Source organism: Pelmatolapia mariae, linkage group LG23 (genome assembly GCF_036321145.2).
Source record: "Pelmatolapia mariae isolate MD_Pm_ZW linkage group LG23, Pm_UMD_F_2, whole genome shotgun sequence".
Lineage (NCBI taxonomy): Eukaryota > Metazoa > Chordata > Actinopteri > Cichliformes > Cichlidae > Pelmatolapia > Pelmatolapia mariae.
The window spans coordinates 20,346,888-20,372,932 of record NC_086246.1 but is presented as its reverse complement, the minus strand read 5'-3'; the positions used below and the strand labels follow the sequence as shown (position 1 = coordinate 20,372,932).

At 45.5% G+C, this 26,045-nt stretch overlaps 36 non-coding genes across 36 annotated transcripts; 18 read left to right on the top strand and 18 right to left on the bottom strand.

Moving 5' to 3' along the window:
• Positions 1-283: 283 nt before the first annotated feature.
• On the bottom strand, positions 284-402 carry LOC134622260 (5S ribosomal RNA). The gene has a single exon (XR_010092955.1). It is a non-coding gene; the product is annotated as a 5S ribosomal RNA (ribosomal RNA).
• A 357-nt stretch (positions 403-759) lies between these two features.
• LOC134621532 (5S ribosomal RNA) lies at positions 760-878 on the top strand. Its single transcript, XR_010092286.1, has one exon. It is a non-coding gene; the product is annotated as a 5S ribosomal RNA (ribosomal RNA).
• Positions 879-1,726: 848 nt separating this feature from the next.
• Positions 1,727-1,850, bottom strand: LOC134621747 (5S ribosomal RNA). The gene has a single exon (XR_010092491.1). It is a non-coding gene; the product is annotated as a 5S ribosomal RNA (ribosomal RNA).
• Positions 1,851-2,207: 357 nt separating this feature from the next.
• Positions 2,208-2,326, top strand: LOC134621880 (5S ribosomal RNA). The gene has a single exon (XR_010092595.1). It is a non-coding gene; the product is annotated as a 5S ribosomal RNA (ribosomal RNA).
• An 848-nt stretch (positions 2,327-3,174) lies between these two features.
• On the bottom strand, positions 3,175-3,293 carry LOC134621632 (5S ribosomal RNA). Its single transcript, XR_010092381.1, has one exon. It is a non-coding gene; the product is annotated as a 5S ribosomal RNA (ribosomal RNA).
• Positions 3,294-3,650: 357 nt separating this feature from the next.
• On the top strand, positions 3,651-3,769 carry LOC134621879 (5S ribosomal RNA). The gene has a single exon (XR_010092594.1). It is a non-coding gene; the product is annotated as a 5S ribosomal RNA (ribosomal RNA).
• An 848-nt stretch (positions 3,770-4,617) lies between these two features.
• On the bottom strand, positions 4,618-4,736 carry LOC134622258 (5S ribosomal RNA). Its single transcript, XR_010092953.1, has one exon. It is a non-coding gene; the product is annotated as a 5S ribosomal RNA (ribosomal RNA).
• Positions 4,737-5,093: 357 nt separating this feature from the next.
• On the top strand, positions 5,094-5,212 carry LOC134621878 (5S ribosomal RNA). Its single transcript, XR_010092593.1, has one exon. It is a non-coding gene; the product is annotated as a 5S ribosomal RNA (ribosomal RNA).
• Positions 5,213-6,378: 1,166 nt separating this feature from the next.
• LOC134621642 (5S ribosomal RNA) lies at positions 6,379-6,497 on the bottom strand. Its single transcript, XR_010092391.1, has one exon. It is a non-coding gene; the product is annotated as a 5S ribosomal RNA (ribosomal RNA).
• Positions 6,498-6,854: 357 nt separating this feature from the next.
• On the top strand, positions 6,855-6,973 carry LOC134621877 (5S ribosomal RNA). The gene has a single exon (XR_010092592.1). It is a non-coding gene; the product is annotated as a 5S ribosomal RNA (ribosomal RNA).
• Positions 6,974-7,821: 848 nt separating this feature from the next.
• LOC134622256 (5S ribosomal RNA) lies at positions 7,822-7,940 on the bottom strand. Its single transcript, XR_010092952.1, has one exon. It is a non-coding gene; the product is annotated as a 5S ribosomal RNA (ribosomal RNA).
• Positions 7,941-8,297: 357 nt separating this feature from the next.
• On the top strand, positions 8,298-8,416 carry LOC134621876 (5S ribosomal RNA). Its single transcript, XR_010092591.1, has one exon. It is a non-coding gene; the product is annotated as a 5S ribosomal RNA (ribosomal RNA).
• Positions 8,417-9,264: 848 nt separating this feature from the next.
• LOC134621640 (5S ribosomal RNA) lies at positions 9,265-9,383 on the bottom strand. The gene has a single exon (XR_010092389.1). It is a non-coding gene; the product is annotated as a 5S ribosomal RNA (ribosomal RNA).
• Positions 9,384-9,740: 357 nt separating this feature from the next.
• On the top strand, positions 9,741-9,859 carry LOC134621875 (5S ribosomal RNA). The gene has a single exon (XR_010092590.1). It is a non-coding gene; the product is annotated as a 5S ribosomal RNA (ribosomal RNA).
• Positions 9,860-10,707: 848 nt separating this feature from the next.
• LOC134622255 (5S ribosomal RNA) lies at positions 10,708-10,826 on the bottom strand. The gene has a single exon (XR_010092951.1). It is a non-coding gene; the product is annotated as a 5S ribosomal RNA (ribosomal RNA).
• Positions 10,827-11,183: 357 nt separating this feature from the next.
• LOC134622104 (5S ribosomal RNA) lies at positions 11,184-11,302 on the top strand. Its single transcript, XR_010092808.1, has one exon. It is a non-coding gene; the product is annotated as a 5S ribosomal RNA (ribosomal RNA).
• Positions 11,303-12,143: 841 nt separating this feature from the next.
• Positions 12,144-12,262, bottom strand: LOC134622254 (5S ribosomal RNA). The gene has a single exon (XR_010092950.1). It is a non-coding gene; the product is annotated as a 5S ribosomal RNA (ribosomal RNA).
• A 357-nt stretch (positions 12,263-12,619) lies between these two features.
• Positions 12,620-12,738, top strand: LOC134621874 (5S ribosomal RNA). The gene has a single exon (XR_010092589.1). It is a non-coding gene; the product is annotated as a 5S ribosomal RNA (ribosomal RNA).
• Positions 12,739-13,586: 848 nt separating this feature from the next.
• On the bottom strand, positions 13,587-13,705 carry LOC134621743 (5S ribosomal RNA). The gene has a single exon (XR_010092487.1). It is a non-coding gene; the product is annotated as a 5S ribosomal RNA (ribosomal RNA).
• Positions 13,706-14,062: 357 nt separating this feature from the next.
• LOC134621873 (5S ribosomal RNA) lies at positions 14,063-14,181 on the top strand. Its single transcript, XR_010092588.1, has one exon. It is a non-coding gene; the product is annotated as a 5S ribosomal RNA (ribosomal RNA).
• Positions 14,182-15,029: 848 nt separating this feature from the next.
• On the bottom strand, positions 15,030-15,148 carry LOC134621602 (5S ribosomal RNA). Its single transcript, XR_010092353.1, has one exon. It is a non-coding gene; the product is annotated as a 5S ribosomal RNA (ribosomal RNA).
• A 355-nt stretch (positions 15,149-15,503) lies between these two features.
• Positions 15,504-15,622, top strand: LOC134621870 (5S ribosomal RNA). Its single transcript, XR_010092586.1, has one exon. It is a non-coding gene; the product is annotated as a 5S ribosomal RNA (ribosomal RNA).
• An 848-nt stretch (positions 15,623-16,470) lies between these two features.
• Positions 16,471-16,589, bottom strand: LOC134621639 (5S ribosomal RNA). Its single transcript, XR_010092388.1, has one exon. It is a non-coding gene; the product is annotated as a 5S ribosomal RNA (ribosomal RNA).
• A 357-nt stretch (positions 16,590-16,946) lies between these two features.
• On the top strand, positions 16,947-17,065 carry LOC134621869 (5S ribosomal RNA). Its single transcript, XR_010092585.1, has one exon. It is a non-coding gene; the product is annotated as a 5S ribosomal RNA (ribosomal RNA).
• An 848-nt stretch (positions 17,066-17,913) lies between these two features.
• On the bottom strand, positions 17,914-18,032 carry LOC134622253 (5S ribosomal RNA). Its single transcript, XR_010092949.1, has one exon. It is a non-coding gene; the product is annotated as a 5S ribosomal RNA (ribosomal RNA).
• A 357-nt stretch (positions 18,033-18,389) lies between these two features.
• LOC134621868 (5S ribosomal RNA) lies at positions 18,390-18,508 on the top strand. Its single transcript, XR_010092584.1, has one exon. It is a non-coding gene; the product is annotated as a 5S ribosomal RNA (ribosomal RNA).
• Positions 18,509-19,356: 848 nt separating this feature from the next.
• LOC134621742 (5S ribosomal RNA) lies at positions 19,357-19,475 on the bottom strand. The gene has a single exon (XR_010092486.1). It is a non-coding gene; the product is annotated as a 5S ribosomal RNA (ribosomal RNA).
• Positions 19,476-19,832: 357 nt separating this feature from the next.
• Positions 19,833-19,951, top strand: LOC134621867 (5S ribosomal RNA). The gene has a single exon (XR_010092583.1). It is a non-coding gene; the product is annotated as a 5S ribosomal RNA (ribosomal RNA).
• Positions 19,952-20,799: 848 nt separating this feature from the next.
• LOC134621580 (5S ribosomal RNA) lies at positions 20,800-20,918 on the bottom strand. The gene has a single exon (XR_010092332.1). It is a non-coding gene; the product is annotated as a 5S ribosomal RNA (ribosomal RNA).
• Positions 20,919-21,275: 357 nt separating this feature from the next.
• Positions 21,276-21,394, top strand: LOC134621866 (5S ribosomal RNA). Its single transcript, XR_010092582.1, has one exon. It is a non-coding gene; the product is annotated as a 5S ribosomal RNA (ribosomal RNA).
• An 848-nt stretch (positions 21,395-22,242) lies between these two features.
• Positions 22,243-22,361, bottom strand: LOC134621638 (5S ribosomal RNA). Its single transcript, XR_010092387.1, has one exon. It is a non-coding gene; the product is annotated as a 5S ribosomal RNA (ribosomal RNA).
• Positions 22,362-22,718: 357 nt separating this feature from the next.
• On the top strand, positions 22,719-22,837 carry LOC134622169 (5S ribosomal RNA). Its single transcript, XR_010092871.1, has one exon. It is a non-coding gene; the product is annotated as a 5S ribosomal RNA (ribosomal RNA).
• Positions 22,838-23,685: 848 nt separating this feature from the next.
• On the bottom strand, positions 23,686-23,804 carry LOC134622250 (5S ribosomal RNA). Its single transcript, XR_010092947.1, has one exon. It is a non-coding gene; the product is annotated as a 5S ribosomal RNA (ribosomal RNA).
• A 357-nt stretch (positions 23,805-24,161) lies between these two features.
• Positions 24,162-24,280, top strand: LOC134622168 (5S ribosomal RNA). Its single transcript, XR_010092870.1, has one exon. It is a non-coding gene; the product is annotated as a 5S ribosomal RNA (ribosomal RNA).
• Positions 24,281-25,128: 848 nt separating this feature from the next.
• On the bottom strand, positions 25,129-25,247 carry LOC134622249 (5S ribosomal RNA). Its single transcript, XR_010092946.1, has one exon. It is a non-coding gene; the product is annotated as a 5S ribosomal RNA (ribosomal RNA).
• Positions 25,248-25,604: 357 nt separating this feature from the next.
• LOC134621865 (5S ribosomal RNA) lies at positions 25,605-25,723 on the top strand. Its single transcript, XR_010092581.1, has one exon. It is a non-coding gene; the product is annotated as a 5S ribosomal RNA (ribosomal RNA).
• The last annotated feature ends 322 nt before the right edge of the window (positions 25,724-26,045 follow it).

The window sequence follows — 26,045 nt, the reverse complement described above, 5'->3', positions numbered from 1 at the left end:
TCTATTTTTTTTAATACCTGCACATGACAGCACAGCTGTAATGCATACTCAATGCTGCAAACTTCACGTCATAAACATTTGTGAGTGTGTGCACAAAAACATCTACAGGTGCTCTGTGCATGTACAGTGATATTGATATAACGCTTGAAGATTTTGACATTACTACATCAGTGGGAGAGCTCTTTGCGCAAGACTCACTAACCATCCTATTAGAAAATGAGCTAAAAGAGTGCCTCAGATTCGTTTCAATATTTAAACTGTCATTTGCGTGTTGAAGTGCAAAAGCTTACAGCACCCGGTATTCCCAGGCGGTCACCCATCCAAGTACTGACCAGGCCCGGCCCTGCTTGGCTGCCGAGATCAGACGAGATCGGGCGTGTTCAGGGCGGTATGGCCGTAAGCGAGGGAACGCTTCAGAAACAGCCTTTTTATACATGCTGTGATGACACAGTCATGCTTACGTTTTCATGTTCTGTATACAAGCTGAATTCTCCAAACCGCAAAAATGTTGGACTTCCAAATGGTCCTAACACACTGTGTGCTCACTGTCACTTTAACACTGTGCTGTGAGAACCTAACATGTGTTATTATCGTGATGTTACTGCGGGAAAAGCATTTTTGCAGCTCAATGTTGAAGCTGCAGTTAACAACAAAGGTTTGCATGTTCTCGCTGTAACACATGAAGTTTAGCACAATACTATAGTTTAAACGCTGTGACATTTGCAGCCTATAAAAGGTCTTTTATAGCGGGCTTCACTCGCTTACGGCCATACCACCCTGAACACGCCCGATCTCGTCTGATCTCGGAAGCTAAGCAGGGTCGGGCCTGGTCAGTAATTGGATGGGAGACCGCCTGGGAATACCAGGTGCTGTAGGCTTTTGCACTTCAACACACAAACGGCAGAGGGCGCTGCTGCTCACTCAGTGGAGGCAGCTTCAGGAAAGGCTTCGTGACAACGCTCCTGATTGCCTTTCGCTTTTGTGTAAAACAAAAAAACAACAAGAACGAAATATTTAGGAAATGCACAAACTTATTTATTCCGTAAATGCAGAAAATGTCTATGGCTAGTCCGTCTGGGCTCAGTAGTGAGGAACTTGTTATCCTTGTAGTGTGCAGCAGGCACAGTGTCCACCTGACACCCATGAGCAACGAGTTTTAATTCTTATTGGCTGCTGGCTGCGGTCCCGAAGAATACTGCGTAAATGCGCATCAATGTGATACCCTGAGCAGGGAACACGATATCATGGAGTTTCTAACATGGAGCAAGGTGAAGGTGATGCTACTATCCAGGACAGCCCCTGCTTAGCTTCAGAGGTCAGATGAGCTCAGGCGTGGTATGGCCGTAAGTGAGAGGCTTCCTCGACAACGGGGTTCATGTAGATACTGTAACCCATTTTGTTGTGATTTAAAAAACAATTTAGAGTGAAGGATATTGATTGGTTTCTATTTTTTTTAATACCTGCACATGACAGCACAGCTGTAATGCATACTCAATGCTGCAAACTTCACGTCATAAACATTTGTGAGTGTGTGCACAAAAACATCTACAGGTGCTCTGTGCATGTACAGTGATATTGATATAACGCTTGAAGATTTTGACATTACTACATCAGTGGGAGAGCTCTTTGCGCAAGACTCACTAACCATCCTATTAGAAAATGAGCTAAAAGAGTGCCTCAGATTCGTTTCAATATTTAAACTGTCATTTGCGTGTTGAAGTGCAAAAGCTTACAGCACCCGGTATTCCCAGGCGGTCACCCATCCAAGTACTGACCAGGCCCGGCCCTGCCCTGCTTGGCTGCCGAGATCAGACGAGATCGGGCGTGTTCAGGGCGGTATGGCCGTAAGCGATGGAACGCTTCAGAAACAGCCTTTTTATACATGCTGTGATGACACAGTCATGCTTACGTTTTCATGTTCTGTATACAAGCTGAATTCTCCAAACCGCAAAAATGTTGGACTTCCAAATGGTCCTAACACACTGTGTGCTCGCTGTCACTTTAACACTGTGCTGTGAGAACCTAACATGTGTTATTATCGTGATGTTACTGCGGGAAAAGCATTTTTGCAGCTCAATGTTGAAGCTGCAGTTAACAACAAAGGTTTGCATGTTCTCGCTGTAACACATGAAGTTTAGCACAATACTATAGTTTAAACGCTGTGACATTTGCAGCCTATAAAAGGTCTTTTATAGCGGGCTTCACTGGCTTACGGCCATACCACCCTGAACACGCCCGATCTCGTCTGATCTCGGAAGCTAAGCAGGGTCGGGCCTGGTCAGTACTTGGATGGGAGACCGCCTGGGAATACCAGGTGCTGTAAGCTTTTGCACTTCAACACACAAACGGCAGAGGGCGCTGCTGCTCACTCAGTGGAGGCAGCTTCAGGAAAGGCTTCGTGACAACGCTCCTGATTGCCTTTCGCTTTTGTGTAAAACAAAAAAACAACAAGAACGAAATATTTAGGAAATGCACAAACTTATTTATTCCGTAAATGCAGAAAATGTCTATGGCTAGTCCGTCTGGGCTCAGTAGTGAGGAACTTGTTAACCTTGTAGTGTGCAGCAGGCACAGTGTCCACCTGACACCCATGAGCAACGAGTTTTAATTCTTATTGGCTGCTGGCTGCGGTCCCGAAGAATACTGCGTAAATGCGCATCAATGTGATACCCTGAGCAGGGAACACGATATCATGGAGTTTCTAACATGGAGCAAGGTGAAGGTGATGCTACTATCCAGGACAGCCCCTGCTTAGCTTCAGAGGTCAGATGAGCTCAGGCGTGGTATGGCCGTAAGTGAGAGGCTTCCTCGACGACGGGGTTCATGTAGATACTGTAACCCATTTTGTTGTGATTTAAAAAACAATTTAGAGTGAAGGATATTGATTGGTTTCTATTTTTTTTAATACCTGCACATGACAGCACAGCTGTAATGCATACTCAATGCTGCAAACTTCACGTCATAAACATTTGTGAGTGTGTGCACAAAAACATCTACAGGTGCTCTGTGCATGTACAGTGATATTGATATAACGCTTGAAGATTTTGACATTACTACATCAGTGGGAGAGCTCTTTGCGCAAGACTCACTAACCATCCTATTAGAAAATGAGCTAAAAGAGTGCCTCAGATTCGTTTCAATATTTAAACTGTCATTTGCGTGTTGAAGTGCAAAAGCTTACAGCACCCGGTATTCCCAGGCGGTCACCCATCCAAGTACTGACCAGGCCCGGCCCTGCTTGGCTGCCGAGATCAGACGAGATCGGGCGTGTTCAGGGCGGCATGGCCGTAAGCGAGGGAACGCTTCAGAAACAGCCTTTTTATACATGCTGTGATGACACAGTCATGCTTACGTTTTCATGTTCTGTATACAAGCTGAATTCTCCAAACCGCAAAAATGTTGGACTTCCAAATGGTCCTAACACACTGTGTGCTCGCTGTCACTTTAACACTGTGCTGTGAGAACCTAACATGTGTTATTATCGTGATGTTACTGCGGGAAAAGCATTTTTGCAGCTCAATGTTGAAGCTGCAGTTAACAACAAAGGTTTGCATGTTCTCGCTGTAACACATGAAGTTTAGCACAATACTATAGTTTAAACGCTGTGACATTTGCAGCCTATAAAAGGTCTTTTATAGCGGGCTTCACTGGCTTACGGCCATACCACCCTGAACACGCCCGATCTCGTCTGATCTCGGAAGCTAAGCAGGGTCGGGCCTGGTCAGTACTTGGATGGGAGACCGCCTGGGAATACCAGGTGCTGTAAGCTTTTGCACTTCAACACACAAACGGCAGAGGGCGCTGCTGCTCACTCAGTGGAGGCAGCTTCAGGAAAGGCTTCGTGACAACGCTCCTGATTGCCTTTCGCTTTTGTGTAAAACAAAAAAACAACAAGAACGAAATATTTAGGAAATGCACAAACTTATTTATTCCGTAAATGCAGAAAATGTCTATGGCTAGTCCGTCTGGGCTCAGTAGTGAGGAACTTGTTAACCTTGTAGTGTGCAGCAGGCACAGTGTCCACCTGACACCCATGAGCAACGAGTTTTAATTCTTATTGGCTGCTGGCTGCGGTCCCGAAGAATACTGCGTAAATGCGCATCAATGTGATACCCTGAGCAGGGAACACGATATCATGGAGTTTCTAACATGGAGCAAGGTGAAGGTGATGCTACTATCCAGGACAGCCCCTGCTTAGCTTCAGAGGTCAGATGAGTTCAGGCGTGGTATGGCCGTAAGTGAGAGGCTTCCTCGACGACGGGGTTCATGTAGATACTGTAACCCATTTTGTTGTGATTTAAAAAACAATTTAGAGTGAAGGATATTGATTGGTTTCTATTTTTTTTAATACCTGCACATGACAGCACAGCTGTAATGCATACTCAATGCTGCAAACTTCACGTCATAAACATTTGTGAGTGTGTGCACAAAAACATCTACAGGTGCTCTGTGCATGTACAGTGATATTGATATAACGCTTGAAGATTTTGACATTACTACATGAGTGGGAGAGCTCTTTGCGCAAGACTCACTAACCATCCTATTAGAAAATGAGCTAAAAGAGTGCCTCAGATTCGTTTCAATATTTAAACTGTCATTTGCGTGTTGAAGTGCAAAAGCTTACAGCACCCGGTATTCCCAGGCGGTCACCCATCCAAGTACTGACCAGGCCCGGCCCTGCTTGGCTGCCGAGATCAGACGAGATCGGGCGTGTTCAGGGCGGTATGGCCGTAAGCGAGGGAACGCTTCAGAAACAGCCTTTTTATACATGCTGTGATGACACAGTCATGCTTACGTTTTCATGTTCTGTATACAAGCTGAATTCTCCAAACCGCAAAAATGTTGGACTTCCAAATGGTCCTAACACACTGTGTGCTCGCTGTCACTTTAACACTGTGCTGTGAGAACCTAACATGTGTTATTATCGTGATGTTACTGCGGGAAAAGCATTTTTGCAGCTCAATGTTGAAGCTGCAGTTAACAACAAAGGTTTGCATGTTCTCGCTGTAACACATGAAGTTTAGCACAATACTATAGTTTAAACGCTGTGACATTTGCAGCCTATAAAAGGTCTTTTATAGCGGGCTTCACTCGCTTACGGCCATACCACCCTGAACACGCCCGATCTCGTCTGATCTCGGAAGCTAAGCAGGGTCGGGCCTGGTCAGTACTTGGATGGGAGACCGCCTGGGAATACCAGGTGCTGTAAGCTTTTGCACTTCAACACACAAACGGCAGAGGGCGCTGCTGCTCACTCAGTGGAGGCAGCTTCAGGAAAGGCTTCGTGACAACGCTCCTGATTGCCTTTCGCTTTTGTGTAAAACAAAAAAACAACAAGAACGAAATATTTAGGAAATGCACAAACTTATTTATTCCGTAAATGCAGAAAATGTCTATGGCTAGTCCGTCTGGGCTCAGTAGTGAGGAACTTGTTAACCTTGTAGTGTGCAGCAGGCACAGTGTCCACCTGACACCCATGAGCAACGAGTTTTAATTCTTATTGGCTGCTGGCTGCGGTCCCGAAGAATACTGCGTAAATGCGCATCAATGTGATACCCTGAGCAGGGAACACGATATCATGGAGTTTCTAACATGGAGCAAGGTGAAGGTGATGCTACTATCCAGGACAGCCCCTGCTTAGCTTCAGAGGTCAGATGAGCTCAGGCGTGGTATGGCCGTAAGTGAGAGGCTTCCTCGACAACGGGGTTCATGTAGATACTGTAACCCATTTTGTTGTGATTTAAAAAACAATTTAGAGTGAAGGATATTGATTGGTTTCTATTTTTTTTAATACCTGCACATGACAGCACAGCTGTAATGCATACTCAATGCTGCAAACTTCACGTCATAAACATTTGTGAGTGTGTGCACAAAAACATCTACAGGTGCTCTGTGCATGTACAGTGATATTGATATAACGCTTGAAGATTTTGACATTACTACATCAGTGGGAGAGCTCTTTGCGCAAGACTCACTAACCATCCTATTAGAAAATGAGCTAAAAGAGTGCCTCAGATTCGTTTCAATATTTAAACTGTCATTTGCGTGTTGAAGTGCAAAAGCTTACAGCACCCGGTATTCCCAGGCGGTCACCCATCCAAGTACTGACCAGGCCCGGCCCTGCTTGGCTGCCGAGATCAGACGAGATCGGGCGTCATAAACGTCATAAACATTTGTGAGTGTGTGCACAAAAACATCTACAGGTGCTCTGTGCATGTACAGTGATATTGATATAACGCTTGAAGATTTTGACATTACTACATCAGTGGGAGAGCTCTTTGCGCAAGACTCACTAACCATCCTATTAGAAAATGAGCTAAAAGAGTGCCTCAGATTCGTTTCAATATTTAAACTGTCATTTGCGTGTTGAAGTGCAAAAGCTTACAGCACCCGGTATTCCCGGGCGGTCACCCATCCAAGTACTGACCAGGCCCGGCCCTGCTTGGCTGCCGAGATCAGACGAGATCGGGGGTGTTCAGGGCGGTATGGCCGTAAGCGAGGGAACGCTTCAGAAACAGCCTTTTTATACATGCTGTGATGACACAGTCATGCTTACGTTTTCATGTTCTGTATACAAGCTGAATTCTCCAAACCGCAAAAATGTTGGACTTCCAAATGGTCCTAACACACTGTGTGCTCGCTGTCACTTTAACACTGTGCTGTGAGAACCTAACATGTGTTATTATCGTGATGTTACTGCGGGAAAAGCATTTTTGCAGCTCAATGTTGAAGCTGCAGTTAACAACAAAGGTTTGCATGTTCTCGCTGTAACACATGAAGTTTAGCACAATACTATAGTTTAAACGCTGTGACATTTGCAGCCTATAAAAGGTCTTTTATAGCGGGCTTCACTCGCTTACGGCCATACCACCCTGAACACGCCCGATCTCGTCTGATCTCGGAAGCTAAGCAGGGTCGGGCCTGGTCAGTACTTGGATGGGAGACCGCCTGGGAATACCAGGTGCTGTAAGCTTTTGCACTTCAACACACAAACGGCAGAGGGCGCTGCTGCTCACTCAGTGGAGGCAGCTTCAGGAAAGGCTTCGTGACAACGCTCCTGATTGCCTTTCGCTTTTGTGTAAAACAAAAAAACAACAAGAACGAAATATTTAGGAAATGCACAAACTTATTTATTCCGTAAATGCAGAAAATGTCTATGGCTAGTCCGTCTGGGCTCAGTAGTGAGGAACTTGTTAACCTTGTAGTGTGCAGCAGGCACAGTGTCCACCTGACACCCATGAGCAACGAGTTTTAATTCTTATTGGCTGCTGGCTGCGGTCCCGAAGAATACTGCGTAAATGCGCATCAATGTGATACCCTGAGCAGGGAACACGATATCATGGAGTTTCTAACATGGAGCAAGGTGAAGGTGATGCTACTATCCAGGACAGCCCCTGCTTAGCTTCAGAGGTCAGATGAGCTCAGGCGTGGTATGGCCGTAAGTGAGAGGCTTCCTCGACGACGGGGTTCATGTAGATACTGTAACCCATTTTGTTGTGATTTAAAAAACAATTTAGAGTGAAGGATATTGATTGGTTTCTATTTTTTTTAATACCTGCACATGACAGCACAGCTGTAATGCATACTCAATGCTGCAAACTTCACGTCATAAACATTTGTGAGTGTGTGCACAAAAACATCTACAGGTGCTCTGTGCATGTACAGTGATATTGATATAACGCTTGAAGATTTTGACATTACTACATCAGTGGGAGAGCTCTTTGCGCAAGACTCACTAACCATCCTATTAGAAAATGAGCTAAAAGAGTGCCTCAGATTCGTTTCAATATTTAAACTGTCATTTGCGTGTTGAAGTGCAAAAGCTTACAGCACCCGGTATTCCCAGGCGGTCACCCATCCAAGTACTGACCAGGCCCGGCCCTGCTTGGCTGCCGAGATCAGACGAGATCGGGCGTGTTCAGGGCGGTATGGCCGTAAGCGAGGGAACGCTTCAGAAACAGCCTTTTTATACATGCTGTGATGACACAGTCATGCTTACGTTTTCATGTTCTGTATACAAGCTGAATTCTCCAAACCGCAAAAATGTTGGACTTCCAAATGGTCCTAACACACTGTGTGCTCGCTGTCACTTTAACACTGTGCTGTGAGAACCTAACATGTGTTATTATCGTGATGTTACTGCGGGAAAAGCATTTTTGCAGCTCAATGTTGAAGCTGCAGTTAACAACAAAGGTTTGCATGTTCTCGCTGTAACACATGAAGTTTAGCACAATACTATAGTTTAAACGCTGTGACATTTGCAGCCTATAAAAGGTCTTTTATAGCGGGCTTCACTGGCTTACGGCCATACCACCCTGAACACGCCCGATCTCGTCTGATCTCGGAAGCTAAGCAGGGTCGGGCCTGGTCAGTACTTGGATGGGAGACCGCCTGGGAATACCAGGTGCTGTAAGCTTTTGCACTTCAACACACAAACGGCAGAGGGCGCTGCTGCTCACTCAGTGGAGGCAGCTTCAGGAAAGGCTTCGTGACAACGCTCCTGATTGCCTTTCGCTTTTGTGTAAAACAAAAAAACAACAAGAACGAAATATTTAGGAAATGCACAAACTTATTTATTCCGTAAATGCAGAAAATGTCTATGGCTAGTCCGTCTGGGCTCAGTAGTGAGGAACTTGTTAACCTTGTAGTGTGCAGCAGGCACAGTGTCCACCTGACACCCATGAGCAACGAGTTTTAATTCTTATTGGCTGCTGGCTGCGGTCCCGAAGAATACTGCGTAAATGCGCATCAATGTGATACCCTGAGCAGGGAACACGATATCATGGAGTTTCTAACATGGAGCAAGGTGAAGGTGATGCTACTATCCAGGACAGCCCCTGCTTAGCTTCAGAGGTCAGATGAGTTCAGGCGTGGTATGGCCGTAAGTGAGAGGCTTCCTCGACAACGGGGTTCATGTAGATACTGTAACCCATTTTGTTGTGATTTAAAAAACAATTTAGAGTGAAGGATATTGATTGGTTTCTATTTTTTTTAATACCTGCACATGACAGCACAGCTGTAATGCATACTCAATGCTGCAAACTTCACGTCATAAACATTTGTGAGTGTGTGCACAAAAACATCTACAGGTGCTCTGTGCATGTACAGTGATATTGATATAACGCTTGAAGATTTTGACATTACTACATCAGTGGGAGAGCTCTTTGCGCAAGACTCACTAACCATCCTATTAGAAAATGAGCTAAAAGAGTGCCTCAGATTCGTTTCAATATTTAAACTGTCATTTGCGTGTTGAAGTGCAAAAGCTTACAGCACCCGGTATTCCCGGGCGGTCACCCATCCAAGTACTGACCAGGCCCGGCCCTGCTTGGCTGCCGAGATCAGACGAGATCGGGGGTGTTCAGGGCGGTATGGCCGTAAGCGAGGGAACGCTTCAGAAACAGCCTTTTTATACATGCTGTGATGACACAGTCATGCTTACGTTTTCATGTTCTGTATACAAGCTGAATTCTCCAAACCGCAAAAATGTTGGACTTCCAAATGGTCCTAACACACTGTGTGCTCGCTGTCACTTTAACACTGTGCTGTGAGAACCTAACATGTGTTATTATCGTGATGTTACTGCGGGAAAAGCATTTTTGCAGCTCAATGTTGAAGCTGCAGTTAACAACAAAGGTTTGCATGTTCTCGCTGTAACACATGAAGTTTAGCACAATACTATAGTTTAAACGCTGTGACATTTGCAGCCTATAAAAGGTCTTTTATAGCGGGCTTCACTGGCTTACGGCCATACCACCCTGAACACGCCCGATCTCGTCTGATCTCGGAAGCTAAGCAGGGTCGGGCCTGGTCAGTACTTGGATGGGAGACCGCCTGGGAATACCAGGTGCTGTAAGCTTTTGCACTTCAACACACAAACGGCAGAGGGCGCTGCTGCTCACTCAGTGGAGGCAGCTTCAGGAAAGGCTTCGTGACAACGCTCCTGATTGCCTTTCGCTTTTGTGTAAAACAAAAAAACAACAAGAACGAAATATTTAGGAAATGCACAAACTTATTTATTCCGTAAATGCAGAAAATGTCTATGGCTAGTCCGTCTGGGCTCAGTAGTGAGGAACTTGTTAACCTTGTAGTGTGCAGCAGGCACAGTGTCCACCTGACACCCATGAGCAACGAGTTTTAATTCTTATTGGCTGCTGGCTGCGGTCCCGAAGAATACTGCGTAAATGCGCATCAATGTGATACCCTGAGCAGGGAACACGATATCATGGAGTTTCTAACATGGAGCAAGGTGAAGGTGATGCTACTATCCAGGACAGCCCCTGCTTAGCTTCAGAGGTCAGATGAGTTCAGGCGTGGTATGGCCGTAAGTGAGAGGCTTCCTCGACGACGGGGTTCATGTAGATACTGTAACCCATTTTGTTGTGATTTAAAAAACAATTTAGAGTGAAGGATATTGATTGGTTTCTATTTTTTTTAATACCTGCACATGACAGCACAGCTGTAATGCATACTCAATGCTGCAAACTTCACGTCATAAACATTTGTGAGTGTGTGCACAAAAACATCTACAGGTGCTCTGTGCATGTACAGTGATATTGATATAACGCTTGAAGATTTTGACATTACTACATCAGTGGGAGAGCTCTTTGCGCAAGACTCACTAACCATCCTATTAGAAAATGAGCTAAAAGAGTGCCTCAGATTCGTTTCAATATTTAAACTGTCATTTGCGTGTTGAAGTGCAAAAGCTTACAGCACCCGGTATTCCCAGGCGGTCACCCATCCAAGTACTGACCAGGCCCGGCCCTGCTTGGCTGCCGAGATCAGACGAGATCGGGCGTGTTCAGGGCGGTATGGCCGTAAGCGAGGGAACGCTTCAGAAACAGCCTTTTTATACATGCTGTGATGACACAGTCATGCTTACGTTTTCATGTTCTGTATGCAAGCTGAATTCTCCAAACCGCAAAAATGTTGGACTTCCAAATGGTCCTAACACACTGTGTGCTCGCTGTCACTTTAACACTGTGCTGTGAGAACCTAACATGTGTTATTATCGTGATGTTACTGCGGGAAAAGCATTTTTGCAGCTCAATGTTGAAGCTGCAGTTAACAACAAAGGTTTGCATGTTCTCGCTGTAACACATGAAGTTTAGCACAATACTATAGTTTAAACGCTGTGACATTTGCAGCCTATAAAAGGTCTTTTATAGCGGGCTTCACTCGCTTACGGCCATACCACCCTGAACACGCCCGATCTCGTCTGATCTCGGAAGCTAAGCAGGGTCGGGCCTGGTCAGTACTTGGATGGGAGACCGCCCGGGAATACCAGGTGCTGTAAGCTTTTGCACTTCAACACACAAACGGCAGAGGGCGCTGCTGCTCACTCAGTGGAGGCAGCTTCAGGAAAGGCTTCGTGACAACGCTCCTGATTGCCTTTGGCTTTTGTGTAAAACAAAAAAACAACAAGAACGAAATATTTAGGAAATGCACAAACTTATTTATTCCGTAAATGCAGAAAATGTCTATGGCTAGTCCGTCTGGGCTCAGTAGTGAGGAACTTGTTAATCTTGTAGTGTGCAGCAGGCACAGTGTCCACCTGACACCCATGAGCAACGAGTTTTAATTCTTATTGGCTGCTGTCCCGAAGAATACTGCGTAAATGCGCATCAATGTGATACCCTGAGCAGGGAACACGATATCATGGCGTTTCTAACATGGAGCAAGGTGAAGGTGATGCTACTATCCAGGACAGCCCCTGCTTAGCTTCAGAGGTCAGATGAGTTCAGGCGTGGTATGGCCGTAAGTGAGAGGCTTCCTCGACAACGGGGTTCATGTAGATACTGTAACCCATTTTGTTGTGATTTAAAAAACAATTTAGAGTGAAGGATATTGATTGGTTTCTATTTTTTTTAATACCTGCACATGACAGCACAGCTGTAATGCATACTCAATGCTGCAAACTTCACGTCATAAACATTTGTGAGTGTGTGCACAAAAACATCTACAGGTGCTCTGTGCATGTACAGTGATATTGATATAACGCTTGAAGATTTTGACATTACTACATCAGTGGGAGAGCTCTTTGCGCAAGACTCACTAACCATCCTATTAGAAAATGAGCTAAAAGAGTGCCTCAGATTCGTTTCAATATTTAAACTGTCATTTGCGTGTTGAAGTGCAAAAGCTTACAGCACCCGGTATTCCCAGGCGGTCACCCATCCAAGTACTGACCAGGCCCGGCCCTGCTTGGCTGCCGAGATCAGACGAGATCGGGCGTGTTCAGGGCGGTATGGCCGTAAGCGAGGGAACGCTTCAGAAACAGCCTTTTTATACATGCTGTGATGACACAGTCATGCTTACGTTTTCATGTTCTGTATACAAGCTGAATTCTCCAAACCGCAAAAATGTTGGACTTCCAAATGGTCCTAACACACTGTGTGCTCGCTGTCACTTTAACACTGTGCTGTGAGAACCTAACATGTGTTATTATCGTGATGTTACTGCGGGAAAAGCATTTTTGCAGCTCAATGTTGAAGCTGCAGTTAACAACAAAGGTTTGCATGTTCTCGCTGTAACACATGAAGTTTAGCACAATACTATAGTTTAAACGCTGTGACATTTGCAGCCTATAAAAGGTCTTTTATAGCGGGCTTCACTGGCTTACGGCCATACCACCCTGAACACGCCCGATCTCGTCTGATCTCGGAAGCTAAGCAGGGTCGGGCCTGGTCAGTACTTGGATGGGAGACCGCCTGGGAATACCAGGTGCTGTAAGCTTTTGCACTTCAACACACAAACGGCAGAGGGCGCTGCTGCTCACTCAGTGGAGGCAGCTTCAGGAAAGGCTTCGTGACAACGCTCCTGATTGCCTTTCGCTTTTGTGTAAAACAAAAAAACAACAAGAACGAAATATTTAGGAAATGCACAAACTTATTTATTCCGTAAATGCAGAAAATGTCTATGGCTAGTCCGTCTGGGCTCAGTAGTGAGGAACTTGTTAACCTTGTAGTGTGCAGCAGGCACAGTGTCCACCTGACACCCATGAGCAACGAGTTTTAATTCTTATTGGCTGCTGGCTGCGGTCCCGAAGAATACTGCGTAAATGCGCATCAATGTGATACCCTGAGCAGGGAACACGATATCATGGAGTTTCTAACATGGAGCAAGGTGAAGGTGATGCTACTATCCAGGACAGCCCCTGCTTAGCTTCAGAGGTCAGATGAGCTCAGGCGTGGTATGGCCGTAAGTGAGAGGCTTCCTCGACAACGGGGTTCATGTAGATACTGTAACCCATTTTGTTGTGATTTAAAAAACAATTTAGAGTGAAGGATATTGATTGGTTTCTATTTTTTTTAATACCTGCACATGACAGCACAGCTGTAATGCATACTCAATGCTGCAAACTTCACGTCATAAACATTTGTGAGTGTGTGCACAAAAACATCTACAGGTGCTCTGTGCATGTACAGTGATATTGATATAACGCTTGAAGATTTTGACATTACTACATGAGTGGGAGAGCTCTTTGCGCAAGACTCACTAACCATCCTATTAGAAAATGAGCTAAAAGAGTGCCTCAGATTCGTTTCAATATTTAAACTGTCATTTGCGTGTTGAAGTGCAAAAGCTTACACCACCCGGTATTCCCGGGCGGTCACCCATCCAAGTACTGACCAGGCCCGGCCCTGCTTGGCTGCCGAGATCAGACGAGATCGGGCGTGTTCAGGGCGGTATGGCCGTAAGCGAGGGAACGCTTCAGAAACAGCCTTTTTATACATGCTGTGATGACACAGTCATGCTTACGTTTTCATGTTCTGTATACAAGCTGAATTCTCCAAACCGCAAAAATGTTGGACTTCCAAATGGTCCTAACACACTGTGTGCTCGCTGTCACTTTAACACTGTGCTGTGAGAACCTAACATGTGTTATTATCGTGATGTTACTGCGGGAAAAGCATTTTTGCAGCTCAATGTTGAAGCTGCAGTTAACAACAAAGGTTTGCATGTTCTCGCTGTAACACATGAAGTTTAGCACAATACTATAGTTTAAACGCTGTGACATTTGCAGCCTATAAAAGGTCTTTTATAGCGGGCTTCACTGGCTTACGGCCATACCACCCTGAACACGCCCGATCTCGTCTGATCTCGGAAGCTAAGCAGGGTCGGGCCTGGTCAGTACTTGGATGGGAGACCGCCTGGGAATACCAGGTGCTGTAAGCTTTTGCACTTCAACACACAAACGGCAGAGGGCGCTGCTGCTCACTCAGTGGAGGCAGCTTCAGGAAAGGCTTCGTGACAACGCTCCTGATTGCCTTTCGCTTTTGTGTAAAACAAAAAAACAACAAGAACGAAATATTTAGGAAATGCACAAACTTATTTATTCCGTAAATGCAGAAAATGTCTATGGCTAGTCCGTCTGGGCTCAGTAGTGAGGAACTTGTTAACCTTGTAGTGTGCAGCAGGCACAGTGTCCACCTGACACCCATGAGCAACGAGTTTTAATTCTTATTGGCTGCTGGCTGCGGTCCCGAAGAATACTGCGTAAATGCGCATCAATGTGATACCCTGAGGAGGGAACACGATATCATGGAGTTTCTAACATGGAGCAAGGTGAAGGTGATGCTACTATCCAGGACAGCCCCTGCTTAGCTTCAGAGGTCAGATGAGCTCAGGCGTGGTATGGCCGTAAGTGAGAGGCTTCCTCGACAACGGGGTTCATGTAGATACTGTAACCCATTTTGTTGTGATTTAAAAAACAATTTAGAGTGAAGGATATTGATTGGTTTCTATTTTTTTTAATACCTGCACATGACAGCACAGCTGTAATGCATACTCAATGCTGCAAACTTCACGTCATAAACATTTGTGAGTGTGTGCACAAAAACATCTACAGGTGCTCTGTGCATGTACAGTGATATTGATATAACGCTTGAAGATTTTGACATTACTACATGAGTGGGAGAGCTCTTTGCGCAAGACTCACTAACCATCCTATTAGAAAATGAGCTAAAAGAGTGCCTCAGATTCGTTTCAATATTTAAACTGTCATTTGCGTGTTGAAGTGCAAAAGCTTACAGCACCCGGTACTCCCAGGCGGTCACCCATCCAAGTACTGACCAGGCCCGGCCCTGCTTGGCTGCCGAGATCAGACGAGATCGGGCGTGTTCAGGGCGGTATGGCCGTAAGCGAGGGAACGCTTCAGAAACAGCCTTTTTATACATGCTGTGATGACACAGTCATGCTTACGTTTTCATGTTCTGTATACAAGCTGAATTCTCCAAACCGCAAAAATGTTGGACTTCCAAATGGTCCTAACACACTGTGTGCTCGCTGTCACTTTAACACTGTGCTGTGAGAACCTAACGTGTTATTATCGTGATGTTACTGCGGGAAAAGCATTTTTGCAGCTCAATGTTGAAGCTGCAGTTAACAACAAAGGTTTGCATGTTCTCGCTGTAACACATGAAGTTTAGCACAATACTATAGTTTAAACGCTGTGACATTTGCAGCCTATAAAAGGTCTTTTATAGCGGGCTTCACTGGCTTACGGCCATACCACCCTGAACACGCCCGATCTCGTCTGATCTCGGAAGCTAAGCAGGGTCGGGCCTGGTCAGTACTTGGATGGGAGACCGCCTGGGAATACCAGGTGCTGTAAGCTTTTGCACTTCAACACACAAACGGCAGAGGGCGCTGCTGCTCACTCAGTGGAGGCAGCTTCAGGAAAGGCTTCGTGACAACGCTCCTGATTGCCTTTCGCTTTTGTGTAAAACAAAAAAACAACAAGAACGAAATATTTAGGAAATGCACAAACTTATTTATTCCGTAAATGCAGAAAATGTCTATGGCTAGTCCGTCTGGGCTCAGTAGTGAGGAACTTGTTAACCTTGTAGTGTGCAGCAGGCACAGTGTCCACCTGACACCCATGAGCAACGAGTTTTAATTCTTATTGGCTGCTGGCTGCGGTCCCGAAGAATACTGCGTAAATGCGCATCAATGTGATACCCTGAGGAGGGACCACGATATCATGGAGTTTCTAACATGGAGCAAGGTGAAGGTGATGCTACTATCCAGGACAGCCCCTGCTTAGCTTCAGAGGTCAGATGAGCTCAGGCGTGGTATGGCCGTAAGTGAGAGGCTTCCTCGACAACGGGGTTCATGTAGATACTGTAACCCATTTTGTTGTGATTTAAAAAACAATTTAGAGTGAAGGATATTGATTGGTTTCTATTTTTTTTAATACCTGCACATGACAGCACAGCTGTAATGCATACTCAATGCTGCAAACTTCACGTCATAAACATTTGTGAGTGTGTGCACAAAAACATCTACAGGTGCTCTGTGCATGTACAGTGATATTGATATAACGCTTGAAGATTTTGACATTACTACATCAGTGGGAGAGCTCTTTGCGCAAGACTCACTAACCATCCTATTAGAAAATGAGCTAAAAGAGTGCCTCAGATTCGTTTCAATATTTAAACTGTCATTTGCGTGTTGAAGTGCAAAAGCTTACAGCACCCGGTATTCCCGGGCGGTCACCCATCCAAGTACTGACCAGGCCCGGCCCTGCTTGGCTGCCGAGATCAGACGAGATCGGGGGTGTTCAGGGCGGTATGGCCGTAAGCGAGGGAACGCTTCAGAAACAGCCTTTTTATACATGCTGTGATGACACAGTCATGCTTACGTTTTCATGTTCTGTATACAAGCTGAATTCTCCAAACCGCAAAAATGTTGGACTTCCAAATGGTCCTAACACACTGTGTGCTCGCTGTCACTTTAACACTGTGCTGTGAGAACCTAACATGTGTTATTATCGTGATGTTACTGCGGGAAAAGCATTTTTGCAGCTCAATGTTGAAGCTGCAGTTAACAACAAAGGTTTGCATGTTCTCGCTGTAACACATGAAGTTTAGCACAATACTATAGTTTAAACGCTGTGACATTTGCAGCCTATAAAAGGTCTTTTATAGCGGGCTTCACTCGCTTACGGCCATACCACCCTGAACACGCCCGATCTCGTCTGATCTCGGAAGCTAAGCAGGGTCGGGCCTGGTCAGTACTTGGATGGGAGACCGCCTGGGAATACCAGGTGCTGTAAGCTTTTGCACTTCAACACACAAACGGCAGAGGGCGCTGCTGCTCACTCAGTGGAGGCAGCTTCAGGAAAGGCTTCGTGACAACGCTCCTGATTGCCTTTCGCTTTTGTGTAAAACAAAAAAACAACAAGAACGAAATATTTAGGAAATGCACAAACTTATTTATTCCGTAAATGCAGAAAATGTCTATGGCTAGTCCGTCTGGGCTCAGTAGTGAGGAACTTGTTAACCTTGTAGTGTGCAGCAGGCACAGTGTCCACCTGACACCCATGAGCAACGAGTTTTAATTCTTATTGGCTGCTGGCTGCGGTCCCGAAGAATACTGCGTAAATGCGCATCAATGTGATACCCTGAGGAGGGAACACGATATCATGGAGTTTCTAACATGGAGCAAGGTGAAGGTGATGCTACTATCCAGGACAGCCCCTGCTTAGCTTCAGAGGTCAGATGAGCTCAGGCGTGGTATGGCCGTAAGTGAGAGGCTTCCTCGACAACGGGGTTCATGTAGATACTGTAACCCATTTTGTTGTGATTTAAAAAACAATTTAGAGTGAAGGATATTGATTGGTTTCTATTTTTTTTAATACCTGCACATGACAGCACAGCTGTAATGCATACTCAATGCTGCAAACTTCACGTCATAAACATTTGTGAGTGTGTGCACAAAAACATCTACAGGTGCTCTGTGCATGTACAGTGATATTGATATAACGCTTGAAGATTTTGACATTACTACATCAGTGGGAGAGCTCTTTGCGCAAGACTCACTAACCATCCTATTAGAAAATGAGCTAAAAGAGTGCCTCAGATTCGTTTCAATATTTAAACTGTCATTTGCGTGTTGAAGTGCAAAAGCTTACAGCACCCGGTATTCCCAGGCGGTCACCCATCCAAGTACTGACCAGGCCCGGCCCTGCTTGGCTGCCGAGATCAGACGAGATCGGGCGTGTTCAGGGCGGTATGGCCGTAAGCGAGGGAACGCTTCAGAAACAGCCTTTTTATACATGCTGTGATGACACAGTCATGCTTACGTTTTCATGTTCTGTATACAAGCTGAATTCTCCAAACCGCAAAAATGTTGGACTTCCAAATGGTCCTAACACACTGTGTGCTCGCTGTCACTTTAACACTGTGCTGTGAGAACCTAACATGTGTTATTATCGTGATGTTACTGCGGGAAAAGCATTTTTGCAGCTCAATGTTGAAGCTGCAGTTAACAACAAAGGTTTGCATGTTCTCGCTGTAACACATGAAGTTTAGCACAATACTATAGTTTAAACGCTGTGACATTTGCAGCCTATAAAAGGTCTTTTATAGCGGGCTTCACTGGCTTACGGCCATACCACCCTGAACACGCCCGATCTCGTCTGATCTCGGAAGCTAAGCAGGGTCGGGCCTGGTCAGTACTTGGATGGGAGACCGCCTGGGAATACCAGGTGCTGTAAGCTTTTGCACTTCAACACACAAACGGCAGAGGGCGCTGCTGCTCACTCAGTGGAGGCAGCTTCAGGAAAGGCTTCGTGACAACGCTCCTGATTGCCTTTCGCTTTTGTGTAAAACAAAAAAACAACAAGAACGAAATATTTAGGAAATGCACAAACTTATTTATTCCGTAAATGCAGAAAATGTCTATGGCTAGTCCGTCTGGGCTCAGTAGTGAGGAACTTGTTAACCTTGTAGTGTGCAGCAGGCACAGTGTCCACCTGACACCCATGAGCAACGAGTTTTAATTCTTATTGGCTGCTGGCTGCGGTCCCGAAGAATACTGCGTAAATGCGCATCAATGTGATACCCTGAGGAGGGAACACGATATCATGGAGTTTCTAACATGGAGCAAGGTGAAGGTGATGCTACTATCCAGGACAGCCCCTGCTTAGCTTCAGAGGTCAGATGAGCTCAGGCGTGGTATGGCCGTAAGTGAGAGGCTTCCTCGACAACGGGGTTCATGTAGATACTGTAACCCATTTTGTTGTGATTTAAAAAACAATTTAGAGTGAAGGATATTGATTGGTTTCTATTTTTTTTAATACCTGCACATGACAGCACAGCTGTAATGCATACTCAATGCTGCAAACTTCACGTCATAAACATTTGTGAGTGTGTGCACAAAAACATCTACAGGTGCTCTGTGCATGTACAGTGATATTGATATAACGCTTGAAGATTTTGACATTACTACATGAGTGGGAGAGCTCTTTGCGCAAGACTCACTAACCATCCTATTAGAAAATGAGCTAAAAGAGTGCCTCAGATTCGTTTCAATATTTAAACTGTCATTTGCGTGTTGAAGTGCAAAAGCTTACACCACCCGGTATTCCCGGGCGGTCACCCATCCAAGTACTGACCAGGCCCGGCCCTGCTTGGCTGCCGAGATCAGACGAGATCGGGCGTGTTCAGGGCGGTATGGCCGTAAGCGAGGGAACGCTTCAGAAACAGCCTTTTTATACATGCTGTGATGACACAGTCATGCTTACGTTTTCATGTTCTGTATACAAGCTGAATTCTCCAAACCGCAAAAATGTTGGACTTCCAAATGGTCCTAACACACTGTGTGCTCGCTGTCACTTTAACACTGTGCTGTGAGAACCTAACATGTGTTATTATCGTGATGTTACTGCGGGAAAAGCATTTTTGCAGCTCAATGTTGAAGCTGCAGTTAACAACAAAGGTTTGCATGTTCTCGCTGTAACACATGAAGTTTAGCACAATACTATAGTTTAAACGCTGTGACATTTGCAGCCTATAAAAGGTCTTTTATAGCGGGCTTCACTGGCTTACGGCCATACCACCCTGAACACGCCCGATCTCGTCTGATCTCGGAAGCTAAGCAGGGTCGGGCCTGGTCAGTACTTGGATGGGAGACCGCCTGGGAATACCAGGTGCTGTAAGCTTTTGCACTTCAACACACAAACGGCAGAGGGCGCTGCTGCTCACTCAGTGGAGGCAGCTTCAGGAAAGGCTTCGTGACAACGCTCCTGATTGCCTTTCGCTTTTGTGTAAAACAAAAAAACAACAAGAACGAAATATTTAGGAAATGCACAAACTTATTTATTCCGTAAATGCAGAAAATGTCTATGGCTAGTCCATCTGGGCTCAGTAGTGAGGAACTTGTTAACCTTGTAGTGTGCAGCAGGCACAGTGTCCACCTGACACCCATGAGCAACGAGTTTTAATTCTTATTGGCTGCTGGCTGCGGTCCCGAAGAATACTGCGTAAATGCGCATCAATGTGATACCCTGAGCAGGGAACACGATATCATGGAGTTTCTAACATGGAGCAAGGTGAAGGTGATGCTACTATCCAGGACAGCCCCTGCTTAGCTTCAGAGGTCAGATGAGCTCAGGCGTGGTATGGCCGTAAGTGAGAGGCTTCCTCGACAACGGGGTTCATGTAGATACTGTAACCCATTTTGTTGTGATTTAAAAAACAATTTAGAGTGAAGGATATTGATTGGTTTCTATTTTTTTTAATACCTGCACATGACAGCACAGCTGTAATGCATACTCAATGCTGCAAACTTCACGTCATAAACATTTGTGAGTGTGTGCACAAAAACATCTACAGGTGCTCTGTGCATGTACAGTGATATTGATATAACGCTTGAAGATTTTGACATTACTACATCAGTGGGAGAGCTCTTTGCGCAAGACTCACTAACCATCCTATTAGAAAATGAGCTAAAAGAGTGCCTCAGATTCGTTTCAATATTTAAACTGTCATTTGCGTGTTGAAGTGCAAAAGCTTACAGCACCCGGTATTCCCGGGCGGTCACCCATCCAAGTACTGACCAGGCCCGGCCCTGCTTGGCTGCCGAGATCAGACGAGATCGGGCGTGTTCAGGGCGGTATGGCCGTAAGCGAGGGAGCGCTTCAGAAACAGCCTTTTTATACATGCTGTGATGACACAGTCATGCTTACGTTTTCATGTTCTGTATACAAGCTGAATTCTCCAAACCGCAAAAATGTTGGACTTCCAAATGGTCCTAACACACTGTGTGCTCGCTGTCACTTTAACACTGTGCTGTGAGAACCTAACATGTGTTATTATCGTGATGTTACTGCGGGAAAAGCATTTTTGCAGCTCAATGTTGAAGCTGCAGTTAACAACAAAGGTTTGCATGTTCTCGCTGTAACACATGAAGTTTAGCACAATACTATAGTTTAAACGCTGTGACATTTGCAGCCTATAAAAGGTCTTTTATAGCGGGCTTCACTGGCTTACGGCCATACCACCCTGAACACGCCCGATCTCGTCTGATCTCGGAAGCTAAGCAGGGTCGGGCCTGGTCAGTACTTGGATGGGAGACCGCCTGGGAATACCAGGTGCTGTAAGCTTTTGCACTTCAACACACAAACGGCAGAGGGCGCTGCTGCTCACTCAGTGGAGGCAGCTTCAGGAAAGGCTTCGTGACAACGCTCCTGATTGCCTTTCGCTTTTGTGTAAAACAAAAAAACAACAAGAACGAAATATTTAGGAAATGCACAAACTTATTTATTCCGTAAATGCAGAAAATGTCTATGGCTAGTCCGTCTGGGCTCAGTAGTGAGGAACTTGTTAACCTTGTAGTGTGCAGCAGGCACAGTGTCCACCTGACACCCATGAGCAACGAGTTTTAATTCTTATTGGCTGCTGGCTGCGGTCCCGAAGAATACTGCGTAAATGCGCATCAATGTGATACCCTGAGCAGGGAACACGATATCATGGAGTTTCTAACATGGAGCAAGGTGAAGGTGATGCTACTATCCAGGACAGCCCCTGCTTAGCTTCAGAGGTCAGATGAGCTCAGGCGTGGTATGGCCGTAAGTGAGAGGCTTCCTCGACAACGGGGTTCATGTAGATACTGTAACCCATTTTGTTGTGATTTAAAAAACAATTTAGAGTGAAGGATATTGATTGGTTTCTATTTTTTTTAATACCTGCACATGACAGCACAGCTGTAATGCATACTCAATGCTGCAAACTTCACGTCATAAACATTTGTGAGTGTGTGCACAAAAACATCTACAGGTGCTCTGTGCATGTACAGTGATATTGATATAACGCTTGAAGATTTTGACATTACTACATGAGTGGGAGAGCTCTTTGCGCAAGACTCACTAACCATCCTATTAGAAAATGAGCTAAAAGAGTGCCTCAGATTCGTTTCAATATTTAAACTGTCATTTGCGTGTTGAAGTGCAAAAGCTTACAGCACCCGGTATTCCCGGGCGGTCACCCATCCAAGTACTGACCAGGCCCGGCCCTGCTTGGCTGCCGAGATCAGACGAGATCGGGGGTGTTCAGGGCGGTATGGCCGTAAGCGAGGGAACGCTTCAGAAACAGCCTTTTTATACATGCTGTGATGACACAGTCATGCTTACGTTTTCATGTTCTGTATACAAGCTGAATTCTCCAAACCGCAAAAATGTTGGACTTCCAAATGGTCCTAACACACTGTGTGCTCGCTGTCACTTTAACACTGTGCTGTGAGAACCTAACATGTGTTATTATCGTGATGTTACTGCGGGAAAAGCATTTTTGCAGCTCAATGTTGAAGCTGCAGTTAACAACAAAGGTTTGCATGTTCTCGCTGTAACACATGAAGTTTAGCACAATACTATAGTTTAAACGCTGTGACATTTGCAGCCTATAAAAGGTCTTTTATAGCGGGCTTCACTCGCTTACGGCCATACCACCCTGAACACGCCCGATCTCGTCTGATCTCGGAAGCTAAGCAGCGTCGGGCCTGGTCAGTACTTGGATGGGAGACCGCCTGGGAATACCAGGTGCTGTAAGCTTTTGCACTTCAACACACAAACGGCAGAGGGCGCTGCTGCTCACTCAGTGGAGGCAGCTTCAGGAAAGGCTTCGTGACAACGCTCCTGATTGCCTTTCGCTTTTGTGTAAAACAAAAAAACAACAAGAACGAAATATTTAGGAAATGCACAAACTTATTTATTCCGTAAATGCAGAAAATGTCTATGGCTAGTCCGTCTGGGCTCAGTAGTGAGGAACTTGTTAACCTTGTAGTGTGCAGCAGGCACAGTGTCCACCTGACACCCATGAGCAACGAGTTTTAATTCTTATTGGCTGCTGGCTGCGGTCCCGAAGAATACTGCGTAAATGCGCATCAATGTGATACCCTGAGGAGGGACCACGATATCATGGAGTTTCTAACATGGAGCAAGGTGAAGGTGATGCTACTATCCAGGACAGCCCCTGCTTAGCTTCAGAGGTCAGATGAGCTCAGGCGTGGTATGGCCGTAAGTGAGAGGCTTCCTCGACAACGGGGTTCATGTAGATACTGTAACCCATTTTGTTGTGATTTAAAAAACAATTTAGAGTGAAGGATATTGATTGGTTTCTATTTTTTTTAATACCTGCACATGACAGCACAGCTGTAATGCATACTCAATGCTGCAAACTTCACGTCATAAACATTTGTGAGTGTGTGCACAAAAACATCTACAGGTGCTCTGTGCATGTACAGTGATATTGATATAACGCTTGAAGATTTTGACATTACTACATCAGTGGGAGAGCTCTTTGCGCAAGACTCACTAACCATCCTATTAGAAAATGAGCTAAAAGAGTGCCTCAGATTCGTTTCAATATTTAAACTGTCATTTGCGTGTTGAAGTGCAAAAGCTTACAGCACCCGGTATTCCCAGGCGGTCACCCATCCAAGTACTGACCAGGCCCGGCCCTGCTTGGCTGCCGAGATCAGACGAGATCGGGCGTGTTCAGGGCGGTATGGCCGTAAGCGAGGGAACGCTTCAGAAACAGCCTTTTTATACATGCTGTGATGACACAGTCATGCTTACGTTTTCATGTTCTGTATACAAGCTGAATTCTCCAAACCGCAAAAATGTTGGACTTCCAAATGGTCCTAACACACTGTGTGCTCGCTGTCACTTTAACACTGTGCTGTGAGAACCTAACATGTGTTATTATCGTGATGTTACTGCGGGAAAAGCATTTTTGCAGCTCAATGTTGAAGCTGCAGTTAACAACAAAGGTTTGCATGTTCTCGCTGTAACACATGAAGTTTAGCACAATACTATAGTTTAAACGCTGTGACATTTGCAGCCTATAAAAGGTCTTTTATAGCGGGCTTCACTCGCTTACGGCCATACCACCCTGAACACGCCCGATCTCGTCTGATCTCGGAAGCTAAGCAGCGTCGGGCCTGGTCAGTACTTGGATGGGAGACCGCCTGGGAATACCAGGTGCTGTAAGCTTTTGCACTTCAACACACAAACGGCAGAGGGCGCTGCTGCTCACTCAGTGGAGGCAGCTTCAGGAAAGGCTTCGTGACAACGCTCCTGATTGCCTTTCGCTTTTGTGTAAAACAAAAAAACAACAAGAACGAAATATTTAGGAAATGCACAAACTTATTTATTCCGTAAATGCAGAAAATGTCTATGGCTAGTCCGTCTGGGCTCAGTAGTGAGGAACTTGTTAACCTTGTAGTGTGCAGCAGGCACAGTGTCCACCTGACACCCATGAGCAACGAGTTTTAATTCTTATTGGCTGCTGGCTGCGGTCCCGAAGAATACTGCGTAAATGCGCATCAATGTGATACCCTGAGGAGGGACCACGATATCATGGAGTTTCTAACATGGAGCAAGGTGAAGGTGATGCTACTATCCAGGACAGCCCCTGCTTAGCTTCAGAGGTCAGATGAGCTCAGGCGTGGTATGGCCGTAAGTGAGAGGCTTCCTCGACAACGGGGTTCATGTAGATACTGTAACCCATTTTGTTGTGATTTAAAAAACAATTTAGAGTGAAGGATATTGATTGGTTTCTATTTTTTTTAATACCTGCACATGACAGCACAGCTGTAATGCATACTCAATGCTGCAAACTTCACGTCATAAACATTTGTGAGTGTGTGCACAAAAACATCTACAGGTGCTCTGTGCATGTACAGTGATATTGATATAACGCTTGAAGATTTTGACATTACTACATCAGTGGGAGAGCTCTTTGCGCAAGACTCACTAACCATCCTATTAGAAAATGAGCTAAAAGAGTGCCTCAGATTCGTTTCAATATTTAAACTGTCATTTGCGTGTTGAAGTGCAAAAGCTTACAGCACCCGGTATTCCCAGGCGGTCACCCATCCAAGTACTGACCAGGCCCGGCCCTGCTTGGCTGCCGAGATCAGACGAGATCGGGCGTGTTCAGGGCGGTATGGCCGTAAGCGAGGGAACGCTTCAGAAACAGCCTTTTTATACATGCTGTGATGACACAGTCATGCTTACGTTTTCATGTTCTGTATACAAGCTGAATTCTCCAAACCGCAAAAATGTTGGACTTCCAAATGGTCCTAACACACTGTGTGCTCGCTGTCACTTTAACACTGTGCTGTGAGAACCTAACATGTGTTATTATCGTGATGTTACTGCGGGAAAAGCATTTTTGCAGCTCAATGTTGAAGCTGCAGTTAACAACAAAGGTTTGCATGTTCTCGCTGTAACACATGAAGTTTAGCACAATACTATAGTTTAAACGCTGTGACATTTGCAGCCTATAAAAGGTCTTTTATAGCGGGCTTCACTCGCTTACGGCCATACCACCCTGAACACGCCCGATCTCGTCTGATCTCGGAAGCTAAGCAGGGTCGGGCCTGGTCAGTACTTGGATGGGAGACCGCCTGGGAATACCAGGTGCTGTAAGCTTTTGCACTTCAACACACAAACGGCAGAGGGCGCTGCTGCTCACTCAGTGGAGGCAGCTTCAGGAAAGGCTTCGTGACAACGCTCCTGATTGCCTTTCGCTTTTGTGTAAAACAAAAAAATAACAAGAACGAAATATTTAGGAAATGCACAAACTTATTTATTCCGTAAATGCAGAAAATGTCTATGGCTAGTCCGTCTGGGCTCAGTAGTGAGGAACTTGTTAACCTTGTAGTGTGCAGCAGGCACAGTGTCCACCTGACACCCATGAGCAACGAGTTTTAATTCTTATTGGCTGCTGGCTGCGGTCCCGAAGAATACTGCG